The sequence below is a fragment of the Bubalus kerabau genome, chromosome X (genome assembly GCF_029407905.1).
Source record: "Bubalus kerabau isolate K-KA32 ecotype Philippines breed swamp buffalo chromosome X, PCC_UOA_SB_1v2, whole genome shotgun sequence".
NCBI classification, from domain to species: domain Eukaryota; kingdom Metazoa; phylum Chordata; class Mammalia; order Artiodactyla; family Bovidae; genus Bubalus; species Bubalus kerabau.
This window is the reverse complement of record NC_073647.1, coordinates 46,492,654-46,505,978: the sequence shown is the minus strand read 5'-3', so window position 1 is coordinate 46,505,978 and position 13,325 is coordinate 46,492,654. Positions and strand designations below refer to the sequence as shown.

Genomic DNA, 13,325 nt, shown 5'->3' with positions numbered 1-13,325 from the left:
AACATTCCCATGGCAGCAGTCGCATGGGTGCCTGGCTAATGGGAACCAGTGAGACATCGACCCTGCCTTCCTGGGACTTGGTGACCCTTGGCAGTCCAGACTTGTGCACAGCAGCCACAGTCTGGATGGAAGAACAGGGCAAAGGCTTCAACAGGAAGATGCACGGTACCCCAGAACTACCAGATGAAAGCACGTGACACTCGGGCAGATGGAAAAGGGATGTTACACCTGTGCTTGGAAGGAGAACAGTAGGTTGTCAGGACAAGAGGAGCCAGTGGTCCAGGGGCAGGAACTGCACGATCTGAAGTGTGGGGTCCCAGATGTACTCTGCACAGAGCCAAGGGCCAGCACAGCCATCCAGAGTGCTGGGAAATGAGGAAGGAGACCTGGGACCACAGGAAGCCTCCCAGGGCACCATGGATGGGTTGGGGCTTGGGCTCAGCTGTACTTCCCATCCAGGGTTGAGGACAGATGTGTGTGCAGTGTGATACACATCGACAGAATCGATAGTGGAAGAGGAGAGACAAGAGGGGTCCAAGCTGGTGGGGGCAGCCTAGGCTGACAGCACTGGCCCCAGGCCATGAGGCCTGAGCTCAACTAGTAGCAGTGGGGACAGGAAGAGGAGCATTTACTGTGATCAGGCACTTGGGAGGCAGGGACATAGCAGCCAGGGAGGCGGTCAGGAGCAGAATCAGGTGGTTGCCCTGGGTGGGCTGAGCCCCCAGAAAAGAGGAAGAGTTCAGGAAGCAGTTCTGAAGGCACAGCTGCCTTTCTCTGAGACATCTCAGGTCCCAGGGGCAGCAGGTAACACAGGGAGGATTTTCTTCAGCATCTGCAAAAAAACAGATAGACTGTTGCTCAGCACTGGGCCAACAGTCCCAGGGTGGCTTGGAGGGGAGACAGCCTGGGTTTTCAGCCCAGAGATGGGGAACTCTACCTTGAGGTCATGCCTCTGTCTGCTTCCCTGGCCCCTGGGGTCCACTCTGAAGCTCAGATGCAGTCACTGAGGACACTGGGTCACGGCTACCTTGACTCTCGCTGATTCTCACGGACTGGACACCTATGGCAAGGACTCAAAAGGGCACAGTCTGGCCTCTGCCATGAAGCTGGACAGGCCCACTCTCCGTGGGTTTCCTGGGCCCACAGCTCCATCCTTGTCAGCCACGCCCTGCCTCTGGTGGCTCCACCACGCCCAGAGCCATGCCCAAACCCCACCCCAGCCCCAGCCAAGCCCCTTTGTGTCCCAGTCCCGCCCTGCCCCAGCCCTGAGTTGAGTCCTTCTCCAGAATCTCCACCTCAGCTCCGTCTTTCCCACACTCTTCCTCCCACACTGCTCCTCCCACCTCCTCCCCCTCTCTTCCACCAGGCCGCTCACTTCCTGGTCCTCCTCTGGGTCCTGCTTCAGGCTGCTGGTCTCGAGGCTCCTCCCGGCCTGACCTTCCAGGTGCCTCAGAGCGTGACGGATCTTAGTTTGTCTCCTAGCGGACAGGGCCGGTGAGGGAATGCACCTTTGTTCGTACTTGTGTGTCTATGTAACTGCGTGCCTACGTGAGAAAGGGCAGCCATACACACCGGAAATGACAGGTGTCAGTGTTTGTGGGCACGATGCGACTGAAGCCAGCCAGTGCTGTCAGCTGTCTCGGTCCTAGTGGCAGACCACTGTCCTGCCTGGTGGCCGCAGCCCAACCATCCCAAAGTGCCCACGACTCGCTCTGCCTGCAGGAAGGCGGGACCTGCCTTGTGCGTAGATGGTACCTCCAGGCAGGGGTTTCCAGGCTCTGGGACCAGGAGCGCCTGCCAGGAGGCCAAGTTGGAACTTCTGGCCCCCTCCACAGCCACAGTACCCCCCCACCACTGCCTTCTTTCCATGTGTGCATCCCAGCAATGCCCCAGGACACATGGGAAGATGCCCCAGACCTGCCATCCAACCTCTTACCCCGCCCCTGGACTATGACTTAACGCTAGCCCCACCCTCCCGCTGGAAGTCGCCGCCCCCCCCCCCCCCGACCCTGCAGGGCTCAGCTGCTTGTCCACAGTTCCCCTCCTGGTGGGGCCCAACCAGGAGTCCATGGAGGGCGGCCCACTGACTGTTGCGGCTCCCGGATCCTTCCAGAGTGGCAGTGTGAGGGGAGGAGTCATTTTCTCTTGTTCTTTGTGGGGTCTCCTGGGCTGTAAATCACAATCACTCCTGGGGTATGGGTTTATGTGCTGCAGACTGAGACATCGTGGGGTCCCTGTCCCAGCCCGGTGAGGACAGGCCAGCTGCTGTGATGAGAAGAACCCACCCTGAGGGAACCTGCATGTGTGTTTCTCATGAGTTGGGCCCTCCTGGGACCCCATTGTCTGAGGCCCCCGGTGAGGAGAAGACGGTGGTGGCTTGTTGTCCAAGATTGCTGTATTGTCACTGGTGACTTTCTCCCTGTTCCTCTGGTCCTCGTGCAGGGGAAGATGCCCAGTCAAGCAAGCAGAAGAGTGTTTTCTCCTCTGGCCACCAAGAAGGCACCTTCTGCTTCCGGCTGTAGGAGTGCTTGCACCCACTTCTTGCTCAGGGATTCCACCCACACAGGTGAGATTCAGAGGCTCTCAGGAGGAAGGGGCTGGGTTGGCTGAGATACTGAATGGCACAAACCGGGCAAGCATGGAATCCAGTCACATACCCTAGTAGAAGACATAGCAATGGCAAAGTCCCAAGGGCCAGCCTTGTAACCAAGCCAGACCCAATGAACAGTGTAACCCTTTGTCACCCAGCACATGGGCAAACGTTCAACCGAATGATGATGCTCGGGACCAGGGAGTGCATGAGGACATGACACCCTTGCCTGTGGTTGGTGGAGTGGAAACAGGGGAAGCCTTTGTGGAAGGCCGTTTGCTGGCATGTGTCAGCACGTCGGGCATGTGTCATGTGCACTGGGCCGCCTCCTGCATGGTTCTGCAGTGAGTGTGTGGTCACATGGGCTGGCTATATTGGCAGAATGAGTTTTCCCTTCCCTTCCATCAGGAGGGAAGCATCAGTAAATTGTGGGACCCCCGACAATGGGAGGTGTAAACAGACACCATGTAAGGGTGAAAACAGACACATGAATTTTGCAGACGTGGAGGAGTGTGCTCGAGGTGCCGGGAGTGGAGAAGCCATCCCCCATTCCCCCCTTACCCCTGTGGAGAGATGTCCCGACAGACCTGACCCTCTGGCTTCATTTGCCAGCAGTCACATCAGAATTGCACCGGGTGGCTCATACTAGGAACCGTGTTGGTTCAGGAGGCTCGGCAGCCGAGGTCAAGATGTCAGCTGACGTTGGCTCTCATGAGGGCTGTGGAGTCTGTCCTATGTCTCCCCCCTCACTTCCAGGGCATTGCTGGCCTTGGTGGGTGTGTCTGGGCTTGGAGAGCTCCGCCTTCCTCTTCACCCCAGTTTCCCCGTGTTCCTGTCTGTCTCTAAATATGTCCTTTGTATGGGGACAGCCATCCTGTTAGAGGAGGGTCCATCCTAATGAGCTCCCTTGACCCCCATCAGCTCTGTGAAGACCTTTCCTTTGTCTGTAAGGTCACACTGAGGTGCGATGTGAGTCCTCACACCCTGCAAAGGGTCTGAGGTAGGAACACACTGGAATGTTCCAAGGATGGAAGGATGGCCTTCTTGGCTACCAGAGGTGAATCCAGGGGCGAGGAGAGCAGGCCAGTAGGGTAGGAGCCAGATCATGTGGGACCTTGTGGGCCTGTGAGAACTGTGGCTCTGCTGTGCCAAATGAAGGAAAGGCCCAAAAGGCCCTGGGTTGGGTGCCCCTGGGACCTTGTTCCTGTCCTCATAGCCATGTGGAAATGGAGGCCCCTTGCGAGGTGCTGAGACCCTGCTGAGGTTCAGGCTCATGGCTCTGCTCCTCTGCCTCCAGCTCCCTCCAGTGAACGGGGACCCCCCTCCAGGTACAGGGAAAGAAGTGCGAATGGAGATGTGTGTGTTCAGGTCCCCTGCAGTCTATGCCTCAGTGCCACCTCAGCCATTGAATGAGGTGATGGTAACCTAGTGTATTATTTGAGGTCTGAATTCTGTGATACCTGAATGGTGCCGTCCCAGGCCCTGGTAATGACATGGAGTGCACCCATCCCATTAGTTCCTGTTCTCCTTGGTTCTTTCTCGAGGCTCTGGGCAGGGGCCGGGGCATCTGCTGATAGTGGAGGCAGTGGTATGGGAAGGGCTAGGAGGAAGGTGGCTCCTAAAGGCATGGGGAAGACACCTGGCAGGGCCATCTGAGGTCCAGGGTGCCCCAGGGCCGAGTCCAGATTGGTTAGCATGGATATGCCCTTAGCATCCCTGGGCTAAGATGGGGGATCTTCAGAGCATGGGCAGTGACGGGGTTATGGAGCTGAAGGGTGGGGTGGTGGCAGGGAGTGGGGGAAGCCAAGCCCAGGACAATGCCTGTCTGTGCCGGGAGAGGACCAGAGCCCTCTGGGCTGTGAAACCAGGGGGCTGGCCCTCCCTCTTCAGTGCTCGCAGGGTGTCAGGGCTCTCTGTCTTGGAACTCACCTTGTGCCTCTCTCCCACTGTCCCACCCTCCTTGCTGACCTCCCCACAGACTGCATGTAATGGATGGGTCCTCTGGGTCACCACCCCCCTATCAGTGGACTGTGTGGAGACGAATGGAATGAGCCAGCTCTCTCTGACCCCTGCGTTCTGTGTCAGCAGATTTGGAGGATGCTCGGGCTCGTGGGGCTGAGGTCCAGCCCAGGGCTCTGAGCTTGCAGGCCTCTGAATCACACTCCTGACTTTTGTGGTTTTGTGTTTCCGCAGCCACATGAGGCCCTGGCAGCCCTAGGAGCCCTGGGAGATGAAGTTCGGCCATCTGTTCTTCCGACAGCCTTATTCAGGTTTCGTTTTAAACAGTGTCAAGAACCTGGAGATGCCATGGTGGCCCGTGCTACATGGACACTGGCACTGTACCCTGGCCATCCACATGGTGTACCACGACTGGAAAGACTCGGCCTAGTGGGAGCTGCTGGAGCAGAGGCTCAGAATGAGCCCCACCCAGATCCAGGCCTTGCCGGGGAAAAGTTCGGCCATGGAGTGATCGTGGGTAAGTGACACCCTGCCCCATGCTGCCCATATGGGCCCTGGCACTGCCCTGGATCTCAGCTGGGTTGTACTTGTTTGTTTTCTGTTGAACTAGTTGGTGGGGTTGGGCGTGGGGGCTGAGGTTTCTTCAGAGGGACAGCAAGGGTCCATGGGCTGGGAACAGGTGGCACAAGGTGCCTGATCACCACTCTGGGCCTCAGTCCCCATTTGTGCTTGAGGCAGAGGCGCATTCAGGACTGCACATGGCACTTGTCTATGTGTATGTGTGTGTCCCCACATGTGTGTCTGTGTGCCTGGCAGAGACCATGAGAAGCAGTAAAGCACCCAGCCTGGGTTCCATCCCCACATTGCCTGAAGCTGGGCCTGAGCAAGTCCCTTGACTCCCCAGGGGTGAGGCCCCACAGCAACACCTGTCTGCTGGTAAATCCCTTGGGGACCTGATGTCTGCTGGCCCCTGCTGGGGCCCTCATGCTCTGTCCCTGCGGCCTGCAGTGGGCAGACTGAGAGCTGCCCATGTCCTAGTGGGTTCCTGGAGCACCAGGCCTCTCTGTTTCATTTCACTCCCTCCCTCGCTCGGCCTCGCCCCGAGTTTCCTTTGCCGAGGTGAGCCCTCAGCCAGAGAACCCAGTTCAACTCAGGTTCCCTCCATGATACAGTCTTAATCTCAGGAAGGTGCAACTTTGAATGACCTTGTTCTCATTCTGTGTCCTGTCTTTGCATGCAGGTCTTGTGGTCATTGGGGGCACTTTGGTGTGCCTAGAAAACCTAGGTCCCAACCAGGTGCAGGAGCTGGAGAATCAAGCCCTGCTACCCAACCTGCGACAGAAGTACATGACTGCGCAAGCCAACCCCCGCTGGCTGCTTCAGCCCGTCCCTGGGAGAGGCAGGAAGGACATCTTCCAGGTGGACATCCCCCAGCACCTGATCCCCTTTGGGCAGGAGGCCTGTCCAGACTGGGCTTTCGAGAGGAAAATGACCAAGAGACCAGCACAGGGTAATACCATGCAGTCAGCACCACACTCTGGACTTGCCCATCTGGTTGTGTCTGAATTGGCCCTGCACTGCAGTGCCCAGTTGGTGCGGGGCTGGGGGCAGGGACTCCCCTTGCATGATGCTGCTCTGGACTCAGTGAGAGACTCCAGGATTCTGAGCTCTACGAATTGATGCTGTTGCCACTCATTTTGGCCCTGCTGAGCCTGGGTGGTTGAGAGAAATGTGTTGTTAGGAAACTGGTTAGTGTTTTTCCCTCTCTGTTCTGGTGCAAATTCCTAATGTTGGAACAGTGTCCAGGGGATGATAGGGGAAGGCGGGGGGCGGGGCTGAGCATAAGCAGGCAGAGAGGCCTGCAGACCCAGAAACAGGCCATGGTTTGTCCTTGCGTGTGACACTTGTCCTACTGTAAAGTGTTCCTTGGCTCTCAAATTATGTGTGTTGGACACAGTGCCTGGCCACCTCACATCAAAAGATAGGCTTTTTTTTTTTTTTAATTTTATTTTATTATTAAAATTTACATAATTGTATAATTTTTGCCAAATATCAAAATGAATCCGCCACAGGTATACATGTGTTCCCCATCCTGAACCCTCCTCCCTCACCATACCATCCCTCTGGGTCGTCCCAGTGCACCAGCCCCAAGCATCCAGTAAAGATAGGCTTCTAAATACAGCCGTGAGGGCAGAGTGACAAGGGCTGGTGTTCACCTTGTGGAAACCTTGTACTTGTCTTTGGCTTTGGGGTAATGTGTTTGCAAGGCACTTAGAGGCTGGGGTGACCCTGCTTTCCAGTGAGCCTCTTGAGGAGGCCCCTGGATAGGGAGCTGAGATGCTCAGCTGCTGATCAGAAACTTGTGGCATCACTGGGGGATCCTTGAGGAGCCTCTTCTGCTGCAGGGTGTATGACTCATGGAAGGTGACACACCCAAGGTCAGGAGCCCAGCTGAGCCATCTGCTGAGCAGCAGGCAAGGCCCAGGGACCAGTCCATCCTGGGTTCGCCTCAGCACTTGGCTCATGGGTCAGACCCTTGGATGAGCCTGTGAAATGCTGCTGTTTCAGATGAAAATGGACCATGGGGACAAGACTGAAGATTGCCTGGGGCATGGGCTTCCAGCCTCTTCGAGCTCACCCTGTTCCATGCGTGAATACAATGGACAGATAGAAAGAACACAAACTCATAGTTCTCGTTTGATTGTTTATTTACTCCAAAGGAGTTTTGCTTGACTTTATTAGAGCCAGAAATCTATTTTTAATTATAAGAGAGTGCTTTTGAGTGTCCCTAGAGATCTGGCAGCTCAGGGATTGGGCTTGTTCTTGAGCTGCTCACAGAGGGCACACTTATAATCTGAGGACTCTCCCTGCTCATCCTCTGCCTCAGGGGCCTCATCTGGTGCCATGACTAAAAGGCCCGCCATCAGGATGGAGTAACAGGTGTTGTACAAAGTCATCACCGATTTGTAATCTGGGTACACCGGGGGGCTCTCGGGCAGTTTCCCTGGGCTGTCCCTTTCAGCAGTAGCCAAGGGCACAGGTATGGCATTGCTGGATGTGCCCTCTACAGCTGCCCTGCTGGGACTGCCCTGCTCAATGGGGAGATGGTTTCCCCCGGCCCACTTGGCTACACTGCCCACAGACCAAAGGTCAGAAAACACAAATGAGCACTGGCTGGGGGTTCTGCGAGCAGTTGGCATCCCCTTCTGGACTTTGTTGCCAGCCTTTTGGGTGAACTCGTGGTGGAATTGAGGAGAGTGTCTGGTTGCCACCACTCGCTTCTTTCTCTTTGGAGTTGTTGTTGTGCCAGTGGCAGGCTGAGAAGTTGTTCTGGGGTTGCCTCTCCTCTGGATGTTCTGCAGAAGCAGAGGCTTGTCTCTCTGAAAATTGGAGTTTCGATAGATCTGAAAGGAAATGAATCACTTTAGGCATGAGAGGGGAGAAGAGCTCTTCCTCACCACCCTCCTCCCCACAACAGTCCGGGCCATGCCTAAGTATGAAGACAAGATCTCTTCATTCCTGGCAGCTTATGAGGCCCTAGCATGTTGCTCCCTAGAGCTCGCCCAGGGCTGTCTTCACTTGAGGTGTTACTGGCCCTCCCTGACATCAAGTGGCCCCTCAGTGTCTGGAGTCACCCCCATGGATCCTGTCTAAGAGGGGTGGTGGAACACAACAGATCCTGCTTTCTCTTCTTTCCTTAACCACCCTCTCATGAGAACAACATTCTCCTGGGAAACGAAACCCGTCCAGCATTCAGCTCATCTAGTCTAGTCTCCACAAAAGGGCTTTCTACGTTACCATGAGCTTCTTCCCTGCAGTGTGACTCGAAGGGCGGACTTTCCTGAACCCGTACTGGTTCAGTTCACGGATGAAGCTCTTGATGCTGTGTGTCTCGAAGACCTGGTCCGTGCCTCTGCGCTGGAGTACCTCCATCTGGAAGAGATCTGCCTCGATGACCACTGTATCTCCCTCATTGTTCAGTGCACAGAGGTGAAGGCTGCATCCTCCACAATCCTCCAGAGCTTCCTGGGGAAGGACAGCCCGAGGATGGCATTGTTCTCTTCCTCTTTGGCCATTTCAGGGTTCAGGGGCTGTGGGTGCAGATTGTCATGGAGGCCTGGATCTGGGCTCTTGGGCTAGTCACACTGCTTCTCCAAAGCCTCCCCTGAATCCAGGGTTGGATCTGGGGAGGAATCACGGGTGTCCCCTGCTGCAGGCTCCCCTTCAGTTGATAGGATCAGCAGGGCTGCCTGTGACTCATGGGAACTCTGACTAGCCATGGAGCCAGTCTAGCTAAGGAGCATTATCTATCCAAGCAGCAAGTGCTCAGGGAAAACGGGCCTCAGACCATGGTCGGGGTGCCCCCTAAATACTCTCTGGAGATTCTAGAATCTGGGTCTTAGGACAGGCAGCCAATTAAGTGGTCAGCTTCCTTAACTGTTTCATGATGTCACAGAGGTTATGTGGAGAGGCAGCCCTAGACCTGTGTCAGGGAGGGGGTCTGGGGATGGAGATGGGATCCCCAGCTTGTCTGTTCTCTGACAGTACAGAAAAAGTATTTTTCAGGTTGCCTACAAGGGCTCCCTTCTGCTGCCAGGCACATTGTTTCAGGGGCCAGGCCCTGGCTGGGTTGACAAATGTGTCCCTAACTTCACTCCCCTCACTAACAACATACAGGCCTGTGGCTGGCTTCTGCTGAAGGACCAGGCCCTAGCGAGTCCTAGGTCTGCTACCACCAAGAGAGATCCCAGGAGTCAGATGGGCCCCTGGTGACTGTCCCTCCCAGAAGATGGGGTCCGTAGCAGGCTGATTTGCCTTACCTGAGTTGGTGGCTCCCCCATCCTTCCCCCTCTTCTAGCTTTGTTGTCTTCTGGCTGTTGCTGCTGGTTGGTTGGTCCCACTCAGTTGGCCCCAAAGTCAGAGTCCTGTTGTCCTGCCCCCACCGCCCCCCAGGTCGAGCTCTCCCCATAGTAGGGCTGTGCTCGAGCACAATGGAGCAACCTCATATTCCACTTGAATGTTCCCAAGCACCTGAGACACAGATTCCCCAGGATGTCTTGTGGGAGGGCAAAGCTAGGTGCTCCGCTGAGCTCACAGCCTCCTGAGCTCTGCCCACCCACAGGTATCATCCCACTGCAAATGATAGACTGTTGTCTTCAGTTTCCATTTTTTCCCATAAACACCACTCTGGTGGCCCTAGAGTATTCTCTTTGGGAACACCTCTATGTGCTTTTCCCATCCCCTTCCCAGAGCCTCAGATTCAGCCTCCCTGCAGGCTGTTTCAAAAGCCCTGTTTCCTTTCCTCAGTGGGGTGGTTGGGCTTCTGCTACCCCTGGTCCTGGCAATCCATGTCCAATTTGGGTCACTTTGGGCACCTTCCCTTTGAAGGACTTGATCGGGGGCTCAAGGTACAGCCAGTTCTGTTGACAACAGCCACTTCACTGGTCCTCTCCAAGGCCAGCTCTTATCTTCCCCACCCCTGCCCCTGTCCCCACCACCACTGTGGACCTGTTCTCTGTTACCCAGATGGCAGGCCCATCGAATGATTTTATGGGTTAGGTGCTTTTCAAGGGCCATCCTTTACACACTCACTCCAAGGAACATGTCTAAGTTGTTGAGCTGGATGTGACCAAAGAAAGCCCCCGTCAACCTGTGTTTGAAAAAGTATGAGAATCCGGGTGTGGGACTGGATGAAACCTGAGTGAGTCACCGGTCTATACCACATGTGGGCAGTAGAGCAGTGGGTTTGGAGATGCGTGTTCTCTGGTATTTGTGGGCCACTGTTCTTGAAAATCACTGTGTAGGAAACAGACTGGTACCTTGGAAAGGCCCGTATTTGAGGACCCTAGGGCATTGTCTCCCAGTTCTGCCAGTAGCAGGGTCATTTTCCCTTTGTGAGGACCGCAGCCTGGTATCTGAAAGGGGAGAGCTAAGAGGGTGTGGAAGAAGCTCTCCCAGAGGCCTTTCTGCCTAATGACTGGCGGCATGGATGAGATTCAGGCTTCGACTTGGGCTTCTTCATGGACTTTCTGCTTAAAAGCAGGTTGACAAAGCTTTGCTTCCAGCCAGTTCATCTGACTGGGACATGACTCTGGAGGCTATAAACGTTGGTGGGGGCCTCTGGTGGCTCCTCTGAAGGCGACAGAAGGTCCTGGTATCTGTGGGCAGCCTGACTAGCTGGTCTTTCTTGCTCCCTCCCACGCTTTGGGCCCCTCCTCACCCCTTGGGTCCTGAGGGAGCTGCCTTTTCTGGTCCACCTCCTCCAGGAAGCACCCAGGCCCTGGCAGTGTGTTTGTGTGTCGCCAAGGGGGTCTTTGTCAGCCGTGGCTCGGGACACTTGTGTTGTGCGCACACAAGCTCTCCTGACGTCCAAGGCCTGCCTTTCTCTGCCTCACTCTCCTGCCCCTGTGCTTAGTGTCCACTCCCTGGTTTCCCCAGCCCTGCTCCCCTCCCTCACTGCAGCTTGGGAGACCTGGAGCCTCAGGGATCCACCTGTGTTCCCTTCCCTCCCATATCGGAGGAGCCTCCTGTAGAGTCTTATCCCAGTGGGAACTGGGACCATACAGTCAGGCTTTCCCTCCCTCCTTCTCAGTGATGAGCTGGTCAGCCTGGCAGGTTCAGTTGGGCAGGAGGCCCCATGGCAGCAGAAGGGACAGGGCGCAACCCTCAGGCTGGAGGCGCTGGGACTGGACAGAGATGCCGGCCCCGAGCAGAGTCAGTTCTCAGCAAGGCACAGAGCAGCCCCACAGGGCTTCTGATTCTCCTTGTCCCCTTCCTTCCACAGGCCTGATTTTTGTCACCTCAGAGGCATCGAGTAGCACTGAGAAGAGGAATGTATGAGAAGTCGCAAGGTCAGGTGGTGGCCTGGGGTGGGCGGGAAAGGTGGGGGCTCCAGAGGAATAGAGAACAGGGCTTTGAGCCCACTGCGGCCCTCACTAGCACGTGATCCTGGGAAGATGGCCAAGCCCCGTGGCCTCAGTTCTTCATGTGGGAGGCGAGCGGGTGTGAGGAGCCCCGTGTATTGGGCTGCAGGATGGACATAAGGGATGAGACAGAGCTCGCAGGGCCTGGCAACAGTTGACCCTGTGATAACAGGGCAGGAATCTTTCACACTGTTGCCCCCAGAAAATCCTCCACTGTCCACTGGATGGGGTTGGCTACTTTGTGGTCCAGGGAAGGTTAGAGAATATGCACCTCAATAGGATGTGGAATTCCTAATTAGCCAAACAGGATGTTTCATAAATAAAACTAAGAAACTTTTCCACTTAGACTGTAGTGGACCATAGTGTTAGTCGCTCAGTCATATCTGATTATACAACTCCATTGACTATAGATTGCCAGGATCCTCTGTCCATGGAATTCTCCAGACAAGAATAGTGGAGTGAGTTGCCATGCCCATCTCCAGGGGGATCTTCCTGACCCAGGGATTGAACCCAGGACTCCCACAATGCAAACAGATTCTTCATTGTATGGGCTATCCAGAAAGGCCCATTTCCAGTTAGAGGACCTGTAAAATTTGGGTGTGGAGGAGTGTTCCAGCAGGACCCAAGCAGCTCCAGGAAACAGAAGCAGGAACCACTCTTTGCATGAGTCCCAGGTGGTTTTGCATCCAAACACTTACCTTCCGTCATTGCACCACCAATAAATGTTGAGTCTTTGATTACAATGCTCAATTAAAATGAAAATAATTGAAAGCTAGTTAACACCTTGAATTCTGGGCCCCCAGGACCAGGAAAGAGAGGGTCAGTCCGTGGATTTCTGGGCATCACTTCAAGGGAGTGAGATGGCAGTTCTTCGGGATTCCTAGCAGATAATGGGTAGAAAACACCTGTGCCATCCTTGTGGTCAGCAGCAAAGTGACAAGAGCTAGGACCCCTTCCATGCTTCCCCAAAAAGAGATCTCTCTGGGCTTTATTCAAGAGCCAAAAGGACACCTTACAGCAATGTCCCATTTCCCCTCCCTCCCATGAGGCACCTCATGTGACTGTGGCTCCTAGACCATCGCTCTAGGTATGGGAGTGTCCTGCTTCTCCCAGTGTCCCCACTGCTAACACAGGGCCTTTCATGGAGCAGAGGCTCCATAAAGGTCTTTTCAATAAATGTGCCAGTGAGGAGGGGGCTGCTTGACACAGATGAATTGCTACTTCTTTTGATAACCCAGGAAAATCCACATAAACTGAGATCCCTTAGCTGTACCAAATGAACACACCCAAGGTATAAGAAAGAATTCACTACTATCACTTTTTATTTTCTAATTTTTCCACCACCTGTATCACTGCTAAATAGATTCATATTTCCAAAATCATTCTAAATCTAATTCCATGTTATCTTGTGCAGGACCACAGAATAAAATGGAAGTGTTCCTACTCTCACAGAACAGGAAAACTCTTCATCTTGAACTGGTTAAGTACAAACACAGTGTGATGATCAACGTCATTGACATTGTTAGATACTGGAATGCATTGTCTTCTATAAAAAAGAATAACATTTGAAAGATTCCTAAAGAAAACAAAGATGAGCCTCCATGTCATTGTAGAGAACAGGAACACAAAGATGCTACACACCGGGTTCCCCCAACGGGCCCGGACCTTCACTGCTGAGAAGGCTGACTGTTTCCTCTTCAATATCAAAGGGAAGAATCAGCCTCCTTTCCTGCCCCCTAGGACAAGCTGTTGGACATGGGCCTGGAAGGAGCCTGGCTGCTGCTCTGGCTCAGAGTCCTCCTTCCTCCTCCCTCGCAGCCTTTGCAGAGGGGTTGGAAAGAGCTGGGACCCCT

At 54.7% G+C, this 13,325-nt stretch overlaps 2 pseudogenes; one reads left to right on the top strand and one right to left on the bottom strand.

Annotated features, from left to right (window-relative positions):
• Positions 1-4,820: 4,820 nt before the first annotated feature.
• LOC129639981 (EOLA-like protein) lies at positions 4,821-6,229 on the top strand (annotated as a pseudogene).
• Positions 6,230-7,176: 947 nt separating this feature from the next.
• On the bottom strand, positions 7,177-8,829 carry LOC129638496 (heat shock transcription factor, X-linked member 3-like; annotated as a pseudogene).
• Between the last annotated feature and the right edge of the window lie 4,496 nt (positions 8,830-13,325).